Source organism: Lagopus leucura, unplaced genomic scaffold (genome assembly GCF_019238085.1).
Source record: "Lagopus leucura isolate 7727_CA_CO unplaced genomic scaffold, USGS_WTPT01 Super-Scaffold_100009, whole genome shotgun sequence".
Classification (NCBI taxonomy): domain Eukaryota; kingdom Metazoa; phylum Chordata; class Aves; order Galliformes; family Phasianidae; genus Lagopus; species Lagopus leucura.
This window is the reverse complement of record NW_024962266.1, coordinates 8640576-8660576: the sequence shown is the minus strand read 5'-3', so window position 1 is coordinate 8660576 and position 20001 is coordinate 8640576. Positions and strand designations below refer to the sequence as shown.

The 20001-nt window shown below is 40.5% G+C and overlaps 1 long non-coding RNA gene across 1 annotated transcript; it reads right to left on the bottom strand.

Annotated features, from left to right (window-relative positions):
* Positions 1-13918: 13918 nt before the first annotated feature.
* Positions 13919-19176, bottom strand: LOC122181056. The gene is made up of 3 exons (XR_006179311.1): positions 19092-19176; positions 17590-17724; positions 13919-13987 (listed from the first exon to the last, which is right to left on the bottom strand). It is a non-coding gene; the product is annotated as an uncharacterized LOC122181056 (long non-coding RNA).
* Between the last annotated feature and the right edge of the window lie 825 nt (positions 19177-20001).

The window sequence follows — 20001 nt, the reverse complement described above, 5'->3', positions numbered from 1 at the left end:
CACCTCCCTGTCCACTCATTTGTTCCACAACTCCTAACCTTACCTATGAGGATGTCATGCGAGGTAGTGTCAAAAGCCTCGCAGAAGGCAGATAACACCCACTGCTCTCCTCTCATCTATCCAGCAGGTCACAACATCAGCCAATATTTTACTAGATTAACTCTTGCACTCTAAGCTATAGTTAGATCATACAAGCTTAAATGTACCTCCCATCACCAGACACAATGTTCTCTGATACGATTTTTGAACTGTACATACGCAACCAGGAAAGTTCAGTGAATGAACTCTGAAAGTGGAGCATTTCAAATTGTATCCAGAAAAATTGAGAATATTTTTGCATATGAATTAGTTTCTAACCTACATTGCAGTAACCAGCATTCAGCAGAGGCTCCACATTTGAGGGTTCAAGTTGGCTGACTGCAGCCTTAAGCAATCTGACACAGTGAGACCTGCTCTGAGCAGGGCCTGGATTCAGGTGACAGTGAGAGTTCCTGTCCAGCCTGAATTATTCTGTGATTCTAAAACTGACCTGAAGAAATTAGAAATATTTTCCTTGAAGATGCTATTAAATTAAGATTTATGAAATTCAACTTCATTTCTTATTCATATAAAGGCTGGAATTTTGTATTTGCTATTTATAGTTGCTCACAGATAATATTTTCATAATTATATGCAAAAGCATTTATTATTATTTATTTACGTTTTGCTTAAGATTTGAATAAAATAGAAAAAGTAAATTTACTAACCCATAAGTGGGCATACTAAAGCATACTGGGTGCCTGTGGTTTAAAACCCATCTCTCCAAGGACAGATTTTTAGCTAAAAACTCTAAAATGGTGGTTGGAAACAGACATCAATATCTTTAATTCTGCTGTGCTGGAAATTGATGATGTAAAATGACAATTGCTAATGAGAAAAACTTCCCTGCAAAGTTGTAATAGCAACTGTAAGAACACTTGCTAAGAGATAGACCACATTTAGGAAAGCCAAATCTAGTTGATCTCACTTTCTCAATTCCAAATATCCTTTGTGGTAGCTACATTTCATTTAGAAAAATAAGTCTAAAGGAAGTACACACATGGCAGGTAGTTTGGCATCAGCCACTTCTACATTTCTCAGATGTATAGCAGCCAAGAAAATGTTCCAGAATTTAATTCTTTTCAGATAGCTGAGCTCGTGTAAACTTTACTCTTGATGAAGACTACAGATGAAATATCTGGATGCTGTTCCAAATAAGGCATTAAATGTCTCCCACAATAGAATACATCATGTTCTCCTGATTTCTCCCTTGTTCAAAGTAATTATGAATTCTGAAATCACACTGTGGAATTTTGATGATGTTTTCCATAAACTAGTAAGAAAACTCATTCCAGAAAAGCCTGGTTTTTGCCTACCATGGTATCTCCATCATACCCATTCTTTGCCTGCATTTCAAGTACCTCACAAAGACACTGAAAAGATAATGAAAATTCTTGAACTGTTTCTTGTCTGTCCCTTGTATTATCACAGAAGATGGATTTCACTGTTGAACTTATTTCCATTAAAATTTTTTGAAGAATTAATAATTCCGGAACTAAGCATCCATGGTTCTTACCTCAGCTTAGTCTGAAGCACTGCTCCAATTGGTTGCCTCTGTTTTGCACCACGTTTTTCATATTGAATATACTCATAGCACACACATATCCTCTAGTTGAAACTAGTGACATGAGGGATCCTCTCACTTTAAGCCTGAGTTTACCTGGCATTGAAGGGGACTGAGGTCAGTTGACTTAAAATGGCTAATCTGCAATCTGCACCTGCTGAAGGGATAAGTAAATCCAAAGGGAGAGTTTCATAAATTCCCAGAAAGATCTTGGTATCATCATAATAGATCTGACAGCACTCACAGTTTGGCTGTCTTGACAAAGAAGAATCACAACCAGCTTCGGTGTAGTTCCCCAGCAGGAGGTAGTTCTCAAAGTGCTATCAAGCAGCCCCTGCCCTCCTCACCTCGTGGCAACTTGTCATCAACCCCTCTGCCAGCTTCCACCAACACTGAGGTCAAATAATAGATGTGGGAGAGAAAGAGAGCAAGGTGTGCTTTCACACTTTGCCACTTACTTCTCTGCATCTCCTTTTTACATCATCATTTACAGAGATACTTCCACAGAAGTGGTCTCAGGGCAGGGCACAGACCAGCATTTTCGTAGAAAATCCCAGAATTTGAATAGGATTCTATTAAAAACTGCCGTATGAGCTTAATGTGCTTTGGAATTAATCTTGGAGCACTTTTTGTTGAACCACCTATTAAAGCTCTACATTGAGAACAATATTCACTACTGCCTTCTACAGAGTTTTTGCTGGAACTTGTCCTGTTCTGCTTCCTGCCTGTCATAATCACATCATCTCTCCTGCAAGCAGAGCCTTTCTCAGTTCTGGAAACTGGCTGAGAATGACCCAGTAATGTGCAAAAGAAAGTGATTTCCTGCCTTGAATAAGTGCTGCATTCAGAAGAATTTAATTTCACTGTCATCCTCAGAGCTGGCAGGAGGAGTCACCAGTTTGCTGACCAAGGCTGCCAGTGAGGCACACGCTGTGCTAAGGGGAGCTAGCAGGAGTGATGATTTCATCTGGCAGCACCCAACGCTGGCTGTTAGTGTTGGCCCTTGTCCATTTCAGCAGCTATATGGACTAAGAAATTTCAGGAACAGTCATGAAATTATTACTTTAAATTGTCTTCAAAGAGTTGTCCTGATTTATGATTGTCTTAAAGCACATAAACACATTTTAGCACATTTTACCCATTTCAAGGGATACCCAATACACAAGGGAGTTTTTCCCTTCCTTCTTAGGGCTGTAAAAACAAAACCAGGATGCTTCTTGCCAAACTTGCTCAAAGTTTGCACAGATTTGTTCGGACAGATGTGGTGGAAAACTGTATCCAATCTTTTGAGTACTGGCCCACGCACCTCCTTACATCTCAGTAGTGCTCCTGCCAGCTTCTAACGCAGATCTCTACCAAAAGATTGCTTTTGTTTGGACTTCAAGTTTAAAAAACAGGCCGTATGAAACCGGTTGTCATTTTGGATCTGTAAAACACAGAAACCCCGGGCTGCGAAGGGATTCCCGCCTCTTGCCCGCACATCACGAGCCTCCCGGCAGCGCAGCTCCCCCCTTTAGCTGCCCTGCTGTCCCTCCGCGCGCCCAGCAGAGGGCGCTGCCGCCCGCCCCTGGGCTGCGTGTTGCACGAGGTTGGGCGGGCGGCGCGATTAATCCGGCAGGGAAAAACCCAACCCCCCCCCCCCCCCCCCATCCCCCTGGCCTCCCGTCCCGGCTGTCGGGACGCGGTGGCACACCTACGTTGTTTTTCTCCTCTGGGATGTCTCAGCACGAACCAGACCAACCGGCTGGGTTCTCCTTTCCACGCACACAACAAAATGAAATCTGACGGCTGATGGCTGCTCTCCTCTGGATGGCGGTAACGGCTGCTTACACGCCTCTGACCCGCGGCTGCCATCCCACAGCGAGGGGTTTCCTCCCCTTTGTCAACGTGCGGTCCGAAACAAACATTTCACTTCATCCGTTCCGTGCTGGATTTTTAAACCTAAACTTGAAAGCTGAGAACGCTTTCACGTAAGAGCCCGTTTAATGCAGAAATCACGTTGCATGAGCACTACCTATGGAAACAGACCAGGAGCGGGAGGGATGGAATCGGTGCTGGATATTGCTACTATTCCTATCTGGTTGTGCAAAGCACGCTGCTGTAAAAGTCCAGTCCTTTGGCAGCAAAGCAGCACTAAGGTACCTGAGTGCCCTGCCTGACAGTCTGCCAGGACATCCGCTGCTTCAGGTGTTCTCCTATAGCACATACATACGCTCAGGGTAATTTCCAAACACCCACAGGGCAGCCGTGTTTGTCAGTTTGAACAGGAGAGACCGCAGGAAAGTTAAGCCCTGCTCCCAGCATCTGACCAAAGCTGTGCTCAGACGCAGGGCTGGGCCCAGGGCTGCCGCCCTTCTGTGCTGCTGGAAGCATGGGGCTCAGAGAGAGGCCTGCACTCACACAGCTGAGCCCAGTGATGAGGCAGCAGACCCCACGTGAGCGTTCAGCTTTGGGTCCACCTGCAGAGCTACCTGCAGGCATTTTGTGAGAGCTGGGTGCTTTTGTGCCCCAAATGCAAAGCCATTTATGATACTGTTCTGTATCAATTCCTATTGTCCTGATCTTCAACGACATGATAAGGTTTTGTCCATTTAGCTCTTTTTCACTCATCCCAAGGAGGGAAGCAGAAAAGCCAGTCCCCCGAGGCTCCTACCTGAGAACAGGAAGTCTGCTGTGGTGGCAGAAACATCACCTCAGCCCTGGAAGCAACATGCTTCAGCAAGGCACAGCATCCCCTGTGATTCTTTAACATACATGGTTGCCAGTTTGCTGCTGCTCTGCAGAAGAGCAGCACCTCCGGCTGCCATGAATCCAGCTCTGCAGTGTGGAAGGGAGCAGAGAATCAGCGGCATAGCAGCCTCCTCCATTACGGCTCAGGTAATTTGCTCTGGGAACATAAAAGAGGTGCCCAAGAGGCTTTAAAACCTGAAGATATCACTGGGAAATAAACTGCCAATATCTCCTAGCAATTGCCTTAGCTTTTTTTTTTTTTTTTTTTGAATACCAGAAAACATGAAAAACAATAATGCAACTAAGAAGGTGATATCACAGCTTGCCACAAAGCTCAGCTTTCAGCCTTTAAGGAGATGAAAAAAGGTAACTAAATCATTTTTACAGCAGTTTTTCTGCAGGTCCATACCTTTGAGATTCCTTGATCTGCTGCAAAATTTTCTCTGAAGACTTTATTATGAAGTTCTGGTCCTGGCACCAGTTTGTCAGCAGATGACAAAGCACTGTGAGGCACCTTCCCAAAAGGTTTCTCCATGGCTCGTTTATGAAGAGCTGTTACTATTCCTGCTGACTTCTGAGCTCAGAAAAGGCAAAGAAGGAAAAAAGAAGTTAAGAGGAAATAAATCAGTGGTGGTATTTTCTTTCTTTCCCTATCACAGGCCCCCCTCCCAACTCCATTAGTTTGCTTTTTTTCACTGTGGTATCAGATAAAAAAAAAAAAAAAGAGACACATGATGCAAAATATTAAATAGCTTAAATGGTCACCTGTGAATGTACTTTTACTAGATAATTTTTTAAGCTTTGTCCAGTCAATGGGAAGGAGGCTTCTGCCATATAAAAGCATAACGGGGCTACCGCATCCCTCAGCTCACTCAATCTGCCATGTGAATAATCGAATAGCTCATTTTTAATCAGGTGTGTCTCATAAGCCTCCCTTTCCCTTAGCTCCAGGCAGTGTCTGTACCCGTTTCCTAGAGGACCGTATGGACACATGGTATAATACAGGCATGTCCAACATGTGGCCCAGCCCCTGCCCTCTCAAATACTGTTATGGTGCTCTTTGTATCAATTGTAGTTTCCATGGAAATAAAAAAGAGGCATTACTTTGTGAGTGACTTTTGTATACATGGCCCAAGCCTGTTCACTGAGTGCGACCCGGGCAAGCCAAAAGGTTGGACACCCATGATGTGATAGAAATAAAGAGAAAACATGCAGCAATATGTAACTTTTAAGATTGTATTAATCTCCCTGATGCACAAAAACAGAGGCCTTTGGGAAACAAAATGCTTTCCTGCGTGATGCAGGGCGCTGCCGTGACAGCCAAGATTAGGAGGAAAGAAGACTGCAGAACAGCTCAGGCTGAGGGCCAAAAGCTGAGACGTTTCAGGTTCACTGTGAGGACAGAAGAGCACCATGCACTTGAATTTCTCTCTGCTGGCTCTATGACTGCGCTCAGGCAGTTAGCAGGTTGGGTTATATGTGAGCTCAGTGTGAAAAGGGACTGCAAGAAGATTAAAAATTTGTGTGTGATAAACTTGTAAACTAAGTGAGATTACTAAGTGGAAGACTGTTTTGTTTCTGGATTATTCAGAATCACTCTTTAAATTACAGTTTATAAGATATGGTCATTTTGCATTATAATTTAGAAGAATATATATTTGATTTTTACTGGCAGACCTTATGTCAGAAGTCACAGAACTGCCAATAATTTATCAGGAAAAATGCTGACTCTTAAAATAAAGAAAAGCAAATAACAAGTCAGCTTGGGACAGCAATCCTGTGTACCAGAATGGAGATGTTTGGCACCTGTAGGAACTCAAATTTAACTGCAAGTCGGCAGTCTTGCAGCTCTCCTTGCAAAAAATGGGACATTTCTCTGAAATGCCTCCTGCTATTTCCCCAATCTAATCAGCAAGAGCAGAGCCCAGAGCCTTGCAACAAGGCCTCAGCTTTCTTCCTTTCTCATGCAAATGCGGTGGCGGTGGAGCCTTACAGCACAGCTCTCTTGTAGGAATGAGGGTGGGCTTTCCCCCTTCAGCGCAGGGATAACATTGAATGTGCCTTCTGCTATGTGTCGCATGTGTTCATGAACTTCTCTGCAATGTTATACGAGGGGACAATACAAGTTCAGTTCATCACCATTAGTACTACCTTCAGGTTTGTTTCACTGAGTGATGTCCCGTTGCCTTATCTTCATGTATAGCATCAACACGCTGAGCCTACCTGCGGGAAATCTAAGAAAATAAGTCCCTCACTGTGGGATATAACTTGTTTTAAAAAGCTATTGTATAAAAAAATTCAACTTTATAAGTTGTTGGAGTTTCCTGAGGCAGTCTTGTCATTGTTGATAATGCATTAATCACAATACATCAGCATGCTACAGAAAGATTTTCCAGAGGTAACGATGCCCTTTGTGTAGCAAGCAAGAATGACTAAAGCATGAAAGGGCACACAGTGCGGTGAGGCACTCAGAGTGAGGAGTGCAAGGGCAGAGAAGGCACACAGAAAACGATCACCTTCTGCAAGCCACGAAGAAGTAAGCAACAAAGGAAGTACTAAGGGGAGAGCAACCAGGCTTGTGAAGAGAACAGACATGCATCCAAAGATCACCTGTAAACAAGGCTGGCTCCTGGGAGAATCCTGTGGAATCCAGAAGAAAGGGTCTGTTTTTCATGGGATGGACGCAGAGATCTGGTTATTCTGTCACCCATGGGCTTCTCTCCTGCCAAAGCTGCTGGATCTGAGGAATATATTGCAGAACTATCTGAACAGTATCTTGCATCTTGAAATTCAGTTTCACACAAAACACCACAGCAGTTCAGTGGTAAAGGGCTATAAACAGAAAGAAAGGACAGAGTGAGCATGAAGCATATATCGTGTTGGCAAGTTGCATTTAAATTGATTTGCAAACTGGTTTCTTTATAAGGCCTTCAAAAGCCCCTCCTCTTCAGGTGGGTGTCCATATGAGAGCGTTTTGGGTTGCACCCAGATGGTCAAGGTCAAGACGCAGCCATTTCGAAGGCCAAAAATTGCCAAGCTGTACAGCTCTTGGCTAAGGGGAGCACCAACTCTTTGCTTAAGTAACTATTTGATGGAAGGGTGTAGGAGCTGCCATAGCAATCTAATGTCATCTATCAACTGACTTTTAAGAGGTATCAGAGACCTAACCTGCATTCTACAAAGCAGCTACAAAAAATGACCAGTAATGCTAAATAACAGATCAACAAGCTATTAGCTTGTTTAGCACAGACTTTTCTTAGATTTATTCCAAGATAAAAGGGTTTTTTTGTCATCTCCTGAACAAAAAATGTCATTTTGCATGAGTTAAAGAAATAATTTGACCCTTTTGACTGATGGAAATTGCTTGCTTTAAGTAAACGACACAAGATATATATAATAGGAATAGACAGAGTATTTTTTTAATCAAAAGTAAAGAAAAAAAACCACTAAAGTCTTTGATTTCACATCCTTAAATAGCATTAAGACAAACTGGTAGCTAACGAACGAAAATAATAATACATGTGCCTTGTGTATGAACCCCTATTTAAACTTTGGATCAGACATACTGCCTGGGAAAAGACAATTGCAGATGAATATTATGCCTAGGACTTGTCCCTGCTTTTTTCCTGGTCTGGCCTATTTTCCTGTGTTCTTATCCTCAGCATCTAGATAACAGTTCACTGAACACCTGATCAGTCTCCCAAGGAGTGCACATTTGTGCATGCATAACAAAGCAGCTCAAAGCCCGCTAACTTGCTCACATCAACAGAACAGACATAAAAAGGAAAGAAAAAAACAATTTACAACCTAGTGCTTCCTTTGCTCCATCTGTTTGTCACTGTGTGATGGGCCTGAATAGCAGGAGCTGGCAGGGCAAGGCTCTCAAGCTTTAAAACCAAGCTCTAGACAGGTGCTTCCAACAGGTATGTGAAATGAAGAGAGAATGGGGCTCTTTTCAGATTGATAACTCAAGCCTAATCATGAAGAATCCTGAAAGTGTGTGAACTTCTGATAAGAGATTTATCAAGCATGTACTACACCAGCTGGTTGCTACACTAAATGAGCTGTTTTTCCTAGCAACGATACCTAGACAATAAGCTCACATCTACCGAAGAAGCGCTTTGCTGTCAGTGGAGAGGCTGTTGTAGGAATTTGGGTGTGAAGCCAGGTGCAGACAAGAAGGACAGCCAGGCCTCCAAGTTTCTACATGCTCAGATGCTGGGGGAACTGAGGATCTTTTAAAAGTCTTCACTTCTGTGCATCTGAGAGTTACTCTTCATGAGAAAGAAAATGTATTTCACAAGGTAGATGGGGAGACAACAGAAATAACTGTCAATAATTAAACACAAGCCTGTGAGAAATGCCCATTGCAGATGTTCTTTTCTTAATACAGCATGGATTTGTAATTAAGTTTTAACAAGATTTCCTTGGCTCTAAAAGGACTTTGCATAAAAGCTTTTGTGGAAATGCAGAGGAAAGAGCTCCTGATCTAGAAAAGAGAAAAAGGAAGATGAATTTGGATTCTTTTGCTAGAATGCGACTGAGTTTGCAATTTCTTGGATTAAACTGGGACAGACTTTGAAAGACTCCAAAGATCTGAGAGTAAGAGAGACTTCAATCATTCAGTTTTTCATCACTAGCAATATTAAAATCCCCAGATAAGATTATTCTTTGTCTCATACTCATATAAATAAGGACTAATTCTACTTAGGAAATGCCAAAGTTTGATTTAGAGGGAATTATTCCTGACCATTCAAAGTGGTAACAGAATATATCTCACAGTGAAAATAGAAGCCAAGCCATTATCTGCCCTGCCCAGAGAACAGTAACACACACTGCAATCCCTATCTGGGTACCTCATCTGAAAGAAATCTGACGATTTTTCCTGAAGCTATTCTGGGATAATTGTATCTTTGTCCATTATAAATTCACATACATTTTTCTAAGCAAAGCAAGGGTCCCATTGGCACCATTACAAATAATCTTATATGAGTTTTCCAAAGGTAAGTCTTGCTTAACTTCAACAGGGAGTTAACTAAACACTCTACAGAAATTTTATTTGTCCTCATAAGCAATAATAGATCCCTGTAAATGTAAAGCAAGTCACACACAATCAAATATGCTGGCATAGGAGTAGTCATGCTCCCACTCCTATAAAAAGTAAATAAATGGTGCCAATAAAGACATGTCAACATGTAAGAAGAAACCTTTTGTTTTAAAGCATACATAACTAAAAAATATTTTATAAGCTTTAAAAAATTCATTAAGACTCAGGCCCAGGTTGTTGGAAAGCATTCTCAGTGACTGGATCTGTCGCAGTCTCTTTGGGGTGAATTCTGCATTTTCACCTACAGAGACCACAGAGCAAGCTCAACTTACTTGAAACTGGGCCCTACTCTTCCTGGATTGTCACTGAGAATAGGAAAAACTTTGTCCATCCTTTCCATGCAACCCTATCCACTGTATCTACAGGCCTGTGCTTTTTTTCCCATTTTGGGCTCACTCCAGGCATGCAGGGAAACTCTGCAAGTCTCCTGAACTACTGCATTTGCACAGAGAATGTAAAGTTGATGTATTTGCAATCATCAGCCAAACAAACAAGTGTTCTTTTACCTAAAAATATTGAAATGTTTCACTGCAATAGAAAGCTGACATAAGAAATTGATATGGCAGCTGATACAGTCAAAGTGTCATAGGGATTAATGTATGGGAACATCTCTGTAGCCCACCCCTCTCTCACACTGCAGTCAGCCACAACTGTTTCAAAGAGGAGACACGCAGGAGATGTGTCCTGCGAACAGGATTAGGCTGGAAAAATGACCTACAGAATTTGGATCCACATACAAATTTTCCCAGGGAGTCCAGATTTCAGCACAGCCTGTTTGTAACACTAAGAAAAGTGCAACCATACGCAGAGGACATCTCCTAACTGAAATGCTCATGCACAAAGATTTTCTACGCTTAACAGCTGGGCAAACTTTACAAGGTAATTAAAGGCATGTGGAGCCCTTCTTTGCAGCACAGTGAACTTTCATGTAATACATCCCAGTCCTTACAAGTCACTGAAATGTCCCAAACTGAAGTGGTGCTTACAGCCAGGCTTGCTTTAGGAGATAACTATGTCACAAAAGCACTCCTCCCCTTTCCTGGGGAGTTTTTCAAACTGGCAAAGGTGAGGTAATGTATGTGTGAGACGGACAAAGACCAGCATTGTCACTCATTAGTGATGGCACGGGACAGAAGGGTGCTTCTGCACCTTAAATATAACTGAAATAAATGGAAGTTTAAGCTGTCACTCTTACAGTTAGACTCTGTAACTGATAGATGGCTCTTCCAAGGTGCCCTTTTATACCAAGTCTCAATACAGAGTACCAGGATTTAATTCTGGAACTGATTCATAAATAATACTAAAGAATTGCATCAGTCAAATCTGTAGCTTTTCGTTAGTATCAGAAGTGCATAAACCATGTAAGACCTAGATGGATTTGGCAAACCATCTGAAGGATGTTTATTAACAGAAAAAGGTGAGTGCTACCTATGTTTGACAGGTCCCTGCCTTGTGAGTTAAATAACAGTTTTGGAAAATAAAACAAAACTCATGAGTACTTCCTTCAGTCTTTGGCCATCTGCATCACTTTGGAACATTCACGTAAAATAGACATACTTGATTTTTTAACAGAAACATTTAATTCTCATTCACAGTTTGCTGTGAACAAAAACTTCAACACTTAAGAAATAAATGAAAGTGAGGAGCACATAAGATTCTTGCTACATCTGTTAGGGAACAGAAAAATATCTCAGAATCCCAGAAGCCTGGGGAGGGGAATGGGGATACTGGAAGAAGGGGCTGTATCTCATGGGCTGTAGGGCAGAAGTGCTTATTCCAGCAAAGCTCAGGACACCTTGTAACATCATAGGAAGCGAAGCACAGACTATATCTTCCTAGTAAAAGATTTCAGAGAACTCCACTGAATATTTTCCTTCTGAAAGACCTTTTCATTTCCATTTTGAATAGTCAAGGAGAATGACCTAAGCTGGTATGTCCCTTACCACTGAGTGTAACATGTTACTTAACCTGCAGTGCATTAGCAGTATCTGGTATCCAGCAGACATGAGGCAACTCGCATTTCTAAGATGACAGAACCCTGTGTTGTGAGATTCTGTATTACAAGACTTCAGGCTGTAAATAATTACAAGGCTCTCTTACCTAGATTCCGGGACTTCCTTCATGGTTTTAGAGGAAGTATTTCTGTCTCTGGTACTAATCCATGGCAGGTTCACTCTTTTGAGCTGTGAAATTTCTTGTTACTCTATTTAGCAAAGACAGATCTTAGATATTTTAGTAAACGGGAATACACAATTATTGCATTGATAAGAGATATGAGGATGTATTCATCTCGGTTTTGCAGGGTAGCTATAATGGTCTCTGACACATGGAGCTGTGAAAGCAGTGACTGTTGGGCTCCAAAGCATTCTTTTTTTCCTGGGTATTCTTTGCACTGCTAACATGTGATAATGTATTGTTGTATGTTAATCCATCTTGTCAGCTCATCTGAAATAATCTAGCCCAACTGCTTTTGACCTTTATTGATTCACAAACCTCTAAATATTTTCCAGTGAGATTACAAACTCTCTGCACTCTGAATTTAAGCTAATTCGTAATAGCCTTGCTTTCCTTTGTTGTTTTTGAGGGATTTCTTGGAAATGGTCCCTTGCAGCGGTTGCAGGCCAGGGGTTGAAAACCGTTTGTAATTTATGGCCAAACTCGCAGCTAGAGTAAGTTGGCATAATTCCACCGATTTCAAAGGAAAAATCCCTTGATAGTATCGGTTAGAATAATGCCTAGTTTATTGAACATTAGCTGGGGAACTTCCCCTGGTTTTAGTCCTTCTCTGTAGCTTTCACTGTGAATAAGACTGAGCTCCATTTCAACGTAATTATATCTCCTTTGGGAAATATTGCTTCCTTACTACCCAGATCAGAACACATTGAAAAGCCCAAGAGGAATCTTAACAAATTTCACATGGGAAAACTTACCAGTAAATTCTTCAAGTTTTATTTTATGCTTGATCTCAGGTATATCTTAGATGTCAATTTTTTCAGATGAATTCAGTCAGCTAGTACTCTTTATCTCAGCAGTGGTGCAGTGTAATGTATGTACAACTCCTATATGGGCCAGACAGTTTAGTATGATTTTTAGTTGGATTTTGAAAACAAGTCATTCTACAGTTAGGGTCTTGGACATGGTATCGTTGCCTCTGAACAGTGTTGCACTGATCTGCACCAGATGATTGTGTGCCCAATTAAACTAAGATGCTCGAGGTTCCCCGTAAATGCCAAAGATGCAATATTGCTGCTGCCTCTGAAAGTGCAGAGCTCAAATAGGAAGGTGGATATTAAGAAAAGTAATAATTAGATCTGAAATTTTAATAATTGGATACCTTTTCTGAAAATAGTTACAAGTATTTACCTTTTAAAAGACAAGAAAATCTCCAAAAAATTAGAGAAGAATGGAGAACTGTCTTTTATGCTGTTACTGCCCAGCTCACTTGCAGCTCCATCACACCACAACGAATAACTAAAGAAAACCATTATTATGCAAACCACTCTAGCACAAAAGGGTATTACATATCTGGTACAAAAGGGGATTTCTTTAAAAAGCACAGCACATTCAGTGTTTAGGGTTTGCCGTTGAAATTCATGGCCTTGCTTGCCAGTATTATCATGCAGCTGGGTACTATGCTGCTGCTTTACTCTGAGGGGAAAAAGATCACAATAAAGATATTAAAACGGGTTCAATTTAAACTGTTGTATTCCATTATGTTGCAACATCAGTTTTTAATGATTTTGGTCACCTCTTCTCTAGCACAAAGGTCAAAATAAACACTAGCCACACAGACTTCGACTGCACACAGAAGTGGTTGAAAGGCACGTCTTTTGATTTAAAAATTACCAGCGGGAAACAGTGGTAGGCATCATTTCAGTGCTGAAAACTAAGATGTTTGATAGGATTGACAAAATGCTTTTTCTTTTGTTTAGCAGCCATGAAACAGAAGTCCATCTTTCTGTGGGAAAAGTTTCTGATAATCTGTTATATTGATGCCATAAGTAAAATAAGTATTTAGTATTTAAATTATTTTTTTAATCTTTCCAGAAATTCACTCCTATTTGAATAAAAGCAAAATCAGTTCACACAAAATATTCTTGGTAAGCAAAAGATTAAATGTAGTCTCTTAGAATGCATCATCTCTATGACATGAGTATTCAAACATGAATTTGGATGAGTACGTAACATGCCTTTACAGGGTTAGGTGCCTCCTGCTTCTTCTGTGTGCAGCCTTCATTTTGTGATTAGTTTAAAACACCTTAAAAAGCATCAGTGCCTTTTCAGGTATTCTTTTTTAAGAATCACTATTGAGCCACACAGTACAAGTGAAACCATTTCAGAGGAACAGGTTAAACTTTTGTCATTTGCTTACGTCATCTGTCTCTCTCTGGCTGTCAGATACACGACTCTCTGGGCATCTTCAGCCACGTTTGCAAGTCCTTATTTCTGATTTTGTGTTCTCTCTGTCCCGGAGGACCACCAGAGGGCTGAGTGATAGGCACTCTGTGCTGAAAAACAAAGGAATGGCACAAAATGAACATCATTGTTGGGGGGAAGAAAAAAAAAAAGCTGTGGAATTGTTCCTTGGAATTGTTTCTTGGCATGGATTAGAAGAGAAGGCAGGCTCAGACACTGAACACACTGTGCCATACAAACATTAAATGCAGACTAGCTCTGGATGTACACTGAAGTTAGCAATAGGAAAAACAGGTTCAGCAAGCTACATAACAATGAATGTATAATTTGATCCAATGTTCATTTCCTTTACATCAAACTGAAAGAACAAGAGATGTTACAAAATACTGTCCCAATCTTGCTTGCTAAATATAGCTGTTATTTGTCCTGGTTGTTCATTTGATTACAAAAGAATGAATTCCTACTTTATTATTCCAAGTTGTTAGTAACTGTAAGTCATCAGCTATGTTAGGAAAAGTGGTGGTGAAAAAAAAAACACTGATCTCAAAATACCCAGAGGTCTGGAGCACCTCTCTTATGAAAAAAGCTATGAATAAAAACTGAAGTGACTGGGCTTGTTCAGCTTGGAGAAAAGAAGGCTCTGGGGAGACCTCATTGCAGCCTTCCAGTACTTGAGGGGAGCTTATAAACAGGATGGAGGGCGAGTTTCTACACGATCTGATAGCAACCGGAAGAGGAGAAATGGTTTTAAACTAAAAAAGGAGAGATTTAGACTGAATCTTAGGAGAATTTTTTTTTTTTTTACTCAGCAGCTGGTGAGGCACTGGCACAGCCACCAAAGATTGTGGCTGCCCCATACCTGGAGATGCCCAAGGCCAGGTTGGGAGGGGACCTTGGCAGTCTGAGCTGGGGGTGGCAACCAGCCCATGGCAGGGGGGTTGGAACTGGATGATCATTAAGATCCCTTCCAACTCAAGCCAATCTATGATTCTATGATCAGGGTTGAGACAGATATTAGCATTTTTGTACAACTTTGTTTCTTATTTTTATCCGTATCAACAATTAAAATTTACTACATGTGATACAGCATTCCACTTTTCTTTCTTCTAATCTTTTCATTCTGTGCAAATTATTTAAAAATGTTTCAAGCTTGTGTGTTAAACATAGATAAAAAAATCGATATGCACCTTTTCTGGTCATCAGCGTGAATGGTACTTAAGCCCTTTATGCCACTGCAGCCTGATTAATAAAAAGCCCTGCTTTCAGAAACTTAAGGTAGAAATGCTATGTGATCAGTAGTACGGTTCTGTAGGTAAAGTAATATTTCCAGCAACAGGATAGCATGGCATAGCTCTTTTAGAAGAGGGAGGTCTTAGTATCTTCATTTTAGAGATGGAAAGAATTATTCACAGAAGCTTAAAGTTGTTCAAGGTATAAAGCAGATACTTGCTCTTCCAAATCTCTTCTACCACCATATGCACAGTTTGCACAGTTCCAATGATCGTGATGACTGACCAGTGCATATAGTGTGAGCTTGTGAACTTGTGACACTGGCAGTGCTGTGCAGAGCCTCCTACTAGAGTAGCTGGATAGTGCTAATGAGCATTCCTTTGTTAATGAATGATGCATTACTCATGCTTCCATTTAAGTATGACACTTTTTTTCTACTCAGCAGCTATTTTTTTTTTAATTAAATAAATTCTCAATGTTTCTGGCATAACCAGGAAAACAATACAAAATGAAGAAAACACACTAGGCAAGACATACTAATTACTGTCTGTGATTAATTAGTAATTATAAGCCCACTCACAGAGTCTCAAAAGTTAGTGAGTAATTTGTTTGCATGAATTCAATAAAAGAAGGCAAATTTCAAAATACTTTCATTGGTATTATTTTAATTGACAGATGAGCTGGTTGGTTGCCATTGCTTCCAAAACTTAAACTAAGAATGGACATAGCAGTATCCTGTTCGTTAGGCTGATGAGGAATCAGAAGCCTAACAAACAACCTGTAGCAAAATAATTAGTCCTCATAGTCTACATTTTGCTCAGGCTCTCAATGAGACTCTGATTTACCAGACTGTAGCAGGGAAGCATTTAGCGATGATTTCAAGCATTCTTGAGTTCTAACGCCAGGAAGTGTGTCAGACCCTAATGGCAGGTTTGACCATTGGCAAAACCCTGAAGTGAGGACTTCCTAAGGAATTAGTCACAAAGTCTTGATGTCATAAGAGCCCTGGATATCCCTGGTAGAATTTAAGTGTGCTCCTTTGCTACACTTGAAGACTTGCACTTCTGTCTTCTGTCTCATGTAGCCTTATTGTGAAGCCACGTGCTGTTACTGCTTCCTTTTAAGCTGGATTAGAGTGATTTTTCTTGTTTGTTTGTATGTGTGTGTGTGTGTGTGTCTTAAAACAGTCTTAAAAATATTTCCTCAGATTGCCTAGCCTGTGTTGTTAAATTTTCTTGCTTATTTTCCGTTTATCATTGCAAAGCCTGCTGAAACATGACAGTTCTTATAGAATTTTTAATTACTCTTCCATGGAATAAAATTGTTGTAAGCTTAAAACCAGGACACGAGTGAGTTACGTAGTTCTTCCTTCAGTTAACCCATCATATGGCTTCAGAGCAAGGTTTTAAAATAGCACTATCTAAAAAAATAATGTTATGAATCACTACTTCTTCCAAGATCTTTTGAAGTTCTCCCATTTCCTGTTTGTAAATCCTTAGTCTTTGCATTAAAATGTTCTCAGACAGGAAAACAATAACAATTGATTTACATGGACAAAAGCAGCTTTTCTGAGTTTTCAGTCCAGCTTCCTCTGAGATCCCATTGACCTCCAAAGTTCAACTTCTTCCAAGAAAGTTTTCTTTGGGATTAATGGCCTTCAGAGTCAAATCATCGTTGAGTGCTATAGCCATTACCAGTGCTATAACTAAGGCTGTATCAGCATTTCCACATAAACTCTTATTTTCAGAGATTTATAGCTTGCCTACAAAAATATAGTTTTCTGCTGAAACTTGGAAGAAAAAGAAAAGCTCAAAGCTCAGTCTGGGAGTAATTTTACTTCTTATTTTGGGAAATCTGCACAGCTCTGTGGGTATTTTTAGACTGAAATTCTGAACGAGATCATGTCTTGCTGCATCCACTTGGTGCCTTGGAGAATTCCCCGCCTGACTTTCTAAGATCTACTTCTGACAAATTATGGAACAGCAATGAGAAAAGTTTAAGAATGTTTTTTTCCCAATGCTAAAGATTCCTAAACTGGATCTAGTCATTATTCTCTAGAAGACATTTCAAACACTTGAAAATTCTAAGATGTGTTTGAAGATTGCAACCAAACAAACGTGAGCTGAACAAAGTGTTCTGCAATAAATGGAGAGTTCTGAATGTTTCTGTTGCATCCTCATGCAGCATAATTGAGCATCATGCTGATACTTCTGCAGTTATAACCTCTGATAGACTGGAAAATGAGAACCCTGATTGTTACACAGAAGAGGCCCAAGAAAAGCTAAGGTGAAATGAGGAGTTTGGGGATACTGTGGCCTCCTGTTTCTGCAGAACCCATGACAGGGCCCTCATACACCAAAGAGGACTGCATGGGAAGGTGGAGGAGGCAGCACCTTTCTCAAACATCATGAAAGTAAATCTAATAAAAATTAGAGCTTCATAGATCAAGACAAGAAGTACTTACTCTGCTCTGCACACACCATTTCAGAAGAGATTTGGAGGCACCATCTGGAGGGAAGGATGACAGATGCCGTGGAGTTCCCAGTTTCCTTTGCAGGTAATTCCTGCAAAAGGTCGACTTGGTCCTGAGTCATTGCCACTGGGGATGAAAATATGAAGTGATACAACACACAAACATGTTCAAGGCTACAGATTTAATTGCTTCAAAGAAAAATGTACTCAGCTAAGATGATGACCCAGTGCAATACAGTGGTTCCCATGACTCATCCATTCCAAAATAGAAATCTGAGCAAACCAGAGACAATACCCTGCGTCCCCAAATCCCCCCAAAACTGGTCACCAAAACTAAAAATGCCTATCCAATCTTTCCTCACAAATATGGGATATTTTTAATGTCTGTGCCCAGCCACAGGATCACTATTTCACTTAGCTGAAACAAACCATACATTTTCTTGTCAATCACATGCCACATGAAGTAAAAGGCCAAGTCACCCCCAGAGCATCTTCTCATTTCAGAAATGTCAGTGACTACCTCAATTGCTCCTATAATCCAGACAGATCACCCTTACATTCATTCTCTTCTGTTTTCTAGCAGAAATATTTGCCCCCCCCCCCCCAAAACAGCAAGGCAGCATCTTTGAAAACAAGGCAGTAGCAACCATACAGAAACAACAGTGCTGCATCTCAGTAGGAAATATTAGCCTTCTTATCCTTGGGAATGATCTATTCAAATTTGATCCAGAAATCTTTCTTTTTTTGAGGGGGAGCTGCTCATTATGACTAGATAAATGCAGTCCAAACTCTGAAACTTCTTTTGAAGGCATGATAGCAGGGAAACCTCACAGATGGGATTAGAAGGAAGATAATGAGGTAGCTTCGCATATGTCTAAAGGAGCCCTTCCCACATGTAAGGCATGGCATAGGATAAAGCTTGAAATGGAATGACTGAAAGTCTAAGAAGTGGATGGAGGAGGCTGGCATCATGGGCTAATCAGTGAAAGAAGTGGTTTCTTGATCCTGAATGAGAGATGATAGGTAGGATGAGGGGAAGCTACCAATGGCTTTGAAAGTGAAGACAAGCTGCTTATATCAGATAGAAAAAGAGTTTTATATTTGACAGTCAAAGCGATGGGCTAGGAAAATGATCTCTGCAGTGCTATGCAGTGCAGATTCATCCCTGAAAAATTGCATTTGTCAAAACCAGAGGAATGGATATTGCAGCAGTCAACTTAGCTTTATGATATTTTACATATATATTAGTTCTTGCATAATAATGATCATATAGTAAACTTTATAGCTTACAATTAGCGTAATTGTTTTTAATGATTTTTGGAAACTAGTGACATTGTAAAGTGGGCATTTTGTTGGATACTTCTCATAAGATTTTTTTGCAACATTCTTGTAAAAATTCCAGTTTTCTAAAAGAAGAAAATGATATACTTAACATCCTTTTTATATGCATCTCTTTTCTTTTTTTGGCTAAGGCCTTTCATTTAAACACAATACCTGAGGGCATTCAATGCTCATATCCATAGCACATTACGCAGTGACTTAGCTGGTGGTCTTGGTTTATTCCTCTCTGGGCTCTGCTGGCAGGAAAGAGGTTGTCCATTACAATTTGGAGATCACTCTGGAAAATCCGTATGCTGGATAACACATACATCAGGTCACTAGCATGCCACCTCCCAGACATGCAGATATAACAGCAATTCTACACTTTACTTGGAATGGTGGTAGCATATAGTGGTTCTGGCTGTAATACACAAGAAATTCCTTTTATTCCCTATTGCATCATAGCTTTCATTTCCCCCATGCAGAGACTGACTGCTGCATACACATTCTTCCAGGGCTTTTCCTATTAATAGACAACCTGGCTTCACACGCTGAAATGAAGGAACAAGGTTTTGAGTGCCTGCCTAATTTAAGCAGACCATATGTCATATGCTATAGTATCCAGTCAGAGGAGAATAAAATAAAGCAAGATTGAGAGGTAAAATAGCTTCCTACCATTAGCTGAACTCTCAGACTCAAAATTCCAAGGACCTTTTTTTAAGCATGCTCAGAACTAGTTGCTTGTTCTACACATCACATGAAGTTACTCATATTTCTAATGCGTTCTTAATGGGTGTGCTGTCTCAGGAGTAGGATTTCTGAGCACTACTACAATACAAACAATAATCCTGACATTTTTTTTTTATTATTTTTTTTTTCCTCTGGAATGATCTTCAAGCTTTTAAAGTGTGTTTTAAACAGCTTCACAATTTTCTGCTTTGGCTTTCCAACTTGTAAAAACTGGAGTACAGTTGTTTACTATTTATTCAGTATGCCATGACTGTAGAACGAAGCCTACAAAGGCTATTGCAAACCTTCCTTGGCACTAGTGGATGAATGTTGCTTTTTAAAGCACATTATATTA